This window comes from Mytilus californianus, unplaced genomic scaffold (assembly GCF_021869535.1).
Source record: "Mytilus californianus isolate M0D057914Y unplaced genomic scaffold, xbMytCali1.0.p SCAF_19, whole genome shotgun sequence".
In the NCBI taxonomy this organism is placed as follows: Eukaryota; Metazoa; Mollusca; class Bivalvia; order Mytilida; family Mytilidae; genus Mytilus; species Mytilus californianus.
The window spans coordinates 8,997,062-9,002,427 of NW_026262667.1; positions in this window are offsets into that span (position 1 = coordinate 8,997,062).

The following is a 5,366-nucleotide window of genomic DNA, read 5'->3' on the forward strand; positions in this document are numbered from 1 at the left end:
GTCAACTTGTAGTAAGTCTACAAGTTGAATTATTAATTAAACAAGTAAACTTGTTTAAGTGTACAAGTTCAATAACAATGCAACTTTCCCTCTTGTTTTTGTCGTCAAGTTGTGTTGAGAACTGATCAACTGGTGACTAATATACGTTTCCATAACATGCTCTGATATTTAGAGAATTTCCTTCTAGTTAATAATTCGGATATTGGTGATCGCACTTATCTCTATTTTAATGAATATGAAATAAAAATAACCTTATAAACAGGGAAAACAAAATAATGACTAACTTTTTATTGTGAATATTGTATTTTTATGGAACAACCTTGTCATATCATGTGCATCTGTTGTTTATATCTCCCAGTTAAAGTGTGTTGTTTATTATGATTTCTTAAAAGAGAGTTACTGCTATTGAGACAGTTATTAATCTAATTGGTAAAACTGAAATTTCTCCGAATGTTTTACGGATTCAAGCATGCCTTTATAGGAAAACTAATTGTGTCACAGATCACAATGAATATGTTTCATTTGTCGAAGCCACAGCATACTGTCCTCCTGGAAGACTTTTTAGAAAGCGGGTGTATAACAACAAAATACAATATATCATTACATGCATGGTCGTATGGGCACTCACTGACTTCTGGACGGACGGTCTGAGAAGGTTCTGATGTCAGACGGCTATTTTTAGTACTTGCTAGGATCGTGGGACGTCGGAGCACATCGTGGGACGTCGGAGCACAGTCCATATAGAAAACATGGAAACTACTTCGGACGGGAAACTTCTATCTCGTAGTCGTAAAAATAAATTTTCAAGTAGATAAAACATGGACTTGGTATAGTTTAAGCAGATGTGGTATGATTGCCAATGAGACAACTTTTCACCAGAAACCAAATGACGTGGATGTAAGCAATTTTTTGTCTTTGCTTTTTAAGGGGGTACCCATTTTGTTTCCGCAACACCTCATAAATCCCTAAGTACAATTTTTTTAAACTTTCTCATAATCTTAACCATGTAATGCGTTTATGCACCTTCTATTTTGTATTTTTTTAGCAGAATAATTTTTGTTTGAAATTCCCTTACCAAAGCATGAACTTTGTAATTGTTTTATTTTGGGGTAACCATTTAGTATCCGCAACAATCCAATTTACAGTAAACTTTTTTTTAATATCTTTCTTTTTTCCTTAAAAAAAGCTTCTGTTTAGATTTTCCTGAAATTCTGTACTGGTTTTTTACTTACTTTTAAAGTTGTAAATCGCTAATTTGTCTTCATAGACAATAAGGTTAGGAGCTGCCATTTGATTTTTATGGGGGGGGGGGGGGGGGGGAAGGGGGGGGGGGGGGGGGGGCTAGGATGAAAAATGTTGTCCTGCATTTTTTTTAGTTGTAATCTCTGTCCTGCCTTTTTATTTTTCACTCTATTCGGTCCTGCCTTTTTTTTTTAGTTTATCCTGACTTTTTTTTTTACATAAATTGTCATCCTGCCTTTTTTTTTGGCAAAGTGTCTCATCCTGCCTTTTTTTATTCAAAACTCCTGTCCTGCCTATTTTTTTCAAATTTCATCCTAGCCCCCCCCCCCCCCCCCCCCCCTTTAAAAATCAAATGGTAGCTCCCTTAATCAGTTGATGATGTCGTCAACGACAAGGACTACAACGATTTCGGAATTTAAGAACACTATGCGATCCCCGGGTTTTCAGCTGGGATTCAAGTTTTGTGAATCATAAATGATGATCACATTTTAGAAACAAACTTTAGATTTTTTAATTCATATTCGTCCCTGTAAGATTCCTAGTTAAACCAATGAATGACAATTCCAGCATTTTTTCCGTACCTGAAGAAGATGAATACAATCAAAACAGACAACTATAGAAAACTAACGTTGGCATGGTCGTATAAAGTTTTTGTTCGCACATAATTACAACTACTCGAATATTGAACTTTAAAAAGAAATGAAACTGTCGTTCTAAGAAAGAAGAAAATTAAAATCACAAGTGAAACAAAGTGTTTATTTTATTTTATTCTCTAGAGTACAAGTGTACCACATGTCGGAGATAATCACTTCCAATCAAAAAAGTTTTGTAATTTCAAAAAGCTATTACTTTCAGCACTTAAGGGACAAATGTAGGCATAGCCATTACGGGCGTTCAAAACGTATCAATTACAACCCACTGTATCAAACTATCAAACCAAAACTGATGTATCACATTAGTGGTTGAAAAAGACAAAATTCTTACAATTGTTTTAGTCTCAGAGGAAAAATTCACGATCTTATGTTGGTGAAATTTCAATTAATATTTTGAAATTGATGTTCTTTAAGTCGACATGTTTCTTTAAAGAAGAACTAGAGTGGGGAACATTAATCCGCGCACTCAATTACACATTCAGTTTCTTATTGAACGGAAACATAAGGTGTTCTCTAATATCAAAGAGTATGATTAATTATTACAAATGAATTCTGTGCATAATAGCAGTTAAATACAAGAAATAAATATAAAACCAGATTTAAAGATAGTAAAAAATCTTTGTGAGTAAGCTTTAAATAAAAAAAAAAGATTAAGTGACTGAGCGATCGGCATCATCGTCTCTATCATCACGTGTACATTAATCGATGAAATAAACGGGATAAACTTCCCTGTAGTTACAAAAAATATGATATTACAGATAACTAAGTATAACTGAAAACAATTACTTTTAGTCACAGTTGCCCTAGAAATTTTGACGTTTTGAATTGATTGGAGATTCAATTGATTATTGGCTACACTCCTCGGTGTTATTTTTGTTACTTTATATCAAAGATTTGCGTATAATAATGAATTTTTAAATTTTGTTATGTATACTTACGCACCTTTTGTTTATTGTATAAGTGATTTCATTACCATTTTCTTCTTTTTACAATAACTTAAATATAAAGATGGAGGAAGGTAAATCCAGAAACGCAGGAAATTTATAAAGTGTTGTTTACATTTTTTTAAAACAGCAAATATTCAATTTAAAAGTGACCTAAATTAAATATAATTATACCACCATTATAAACATTACATTTCTTTAATTTTGACAGGGGAAATAACTGATAAAAATCTATATCTATGATACCAACTTGAATATAAGTAATTAGCTCCAAGATGCTGTCTTCACAGATGATAAGTTTATCACATATATATGGTTACTAGTATTTTAGATATACCGGAAAAAAACCTTGTAGTTTCTCTGGCTAATTATGACTGCACATTTTTATTAATAAAAAGGAACGCAACCAAACATTTTCTTTTCTAATTGATTTAATTTTAAAATGCAAAAAGATGTTAAAAAACGCACTCATGAAAAAGGATATCAAACAGTGATTTGAAAAACATTTATGAGAGAGAGAGAGAGAGAGAGAGAGAGAGAGAGAGAGAGAGAGAGAGAGAGAGCAATGAGAATAGAAGGCATTTATTTGATTGAAGATGTAACTCTTTATATGCCAGTTGATAAAACCAGATAATTTCCATGGATCGGATGATATTTCTTAATAAACCGCGATCTTTTGAAATCAAACACTCTTAGTTATTTGTACAATAAATTTACGATCGCAAACAAATGGTTTCGTTAATCCTCTACATATGGAACATTCTGTAACTGTAATGAACAATCCATTTATTAATTAAGAGACAACAAAGAGAGACGAATGATGGCAGACATCTTTTCAGCTTGTTTGCCTTCGTTTAGATTAATAACAATTAAACCGGAAGTGGCTTCGAAACCGGAAATGGAATTGCTGTTTTCAAAATAACGATGTCTTTGTATAGCGTGTCTGGCCATGCAAATGATTACAAAAGTTAACGGGCTAAAGCGGACAGACTAATGAAAGATCGAGCCAATTAAAATTTATCTTGAATACAACAGACATCAGTTAACAACAGTATATGTCATTACCAAAAGGCAAATTTCCCTATTTCGATGATTATTTGTATGTTTTATTTTCATTTTACTGAAACATGCCCTAGGATGAGAAAAAAAACCTAACTTGTGCATTAAATAATGAGAGAAAGTGAATAAAAGGTGTCGACCATTCAGTCAAAATGGTCGAAGAGTACATCCAAGTACTTCGAAATCAAAAATGTTAATTAGACTAAAGAACATGTGAATATGAACTAAAGTCATAACTGTGCGTCCGTCGTCTATTTTTAGACATTTTCATCATCTCGTCTCAAACTGTCGCACCAATTTAAAACTAAATTTGGCAAGAATTTTTATGGAATGTCTTTTATAAAGGAGAAGCGAAATATTCCAAAAGTATATTCAAACGTACAAGTCGAAAACAAACTGACAATGTCATGGCAAAAACGAAAATTGACGAAAAGACAATGTCATGGCAAAAACGAAAATTGACGAAAAGACAATGTCATGGAAAAAACGAAAATTGACGAAAAGACAATGTCATGGCAAAAACGAAAATTGACGAAAAGACAAAACACAACATTGGGAAACTAAAGAATGAGCGACACGAACCTCACCAAAAAAGAGGCCGATTCCAGGTGTTCCGAAAGCGTAAGCAGATCCCACTCAACGTGTTGTAATCGTCGTGTTTCTCATGTAAATACGAACATAAATGATAAGTCTCATGTGGTGTAACTTTCTAGAAAAAGAGAACGGAATAAGATTTCTACATTCTACTTTAGGGGACTGATGATCCATTTATAAAGGACCTTCATTTAATTTTGAAAGAGTGACATACATAGTGGCATTAATTGCACATGGTTCCTATTGGAAAATATGGAATATCACATTTTCAATTCTTTTTTGAAATTTCAGACAAACTAGACAGGCATGGTCACATGGTGTATCATGACAATCGGGAATGTCCTCTCCAACTGATACTCAATACGATAAGATAAAAAATAACACGGCCATGGCCGGCAGTGGCAATCTTTGATTTCAGTTGACCAATCTTTTTTTAAATTACAATATGGTGGCTCAAATGGACTGTAAATAGTTTGATTTGATTAATACACAAATGAACGAGAGTATGATGGGTAATGGAAACTTCAAAATCAAATATCAAATGAGGTATTTCAAAACACTTGAAGCTGTCAAAGCAGCATGTTCTTTTTAACATACCAAGTGAACATAAGTCACCACGATACGTATATACATCCGATAAGCTATACAGCCTCTTGTTCATTTGTTTCGCCAGTTCATACACGATATGAAACGGAGTGCAGTGACCGGACTCTGATCTGTGTTTATTTTTCCATTTCTGACGTTCCAAAAACAGTATAGATCTAAAAATCTAAAAACGTGTATGCATCAGATTGATCAGCGTTTTCTATTTTGAAGTACACATATCTTATTATAAAAACTAAGGAGAGCGATAAACGTTATTTTTTCGGACAAA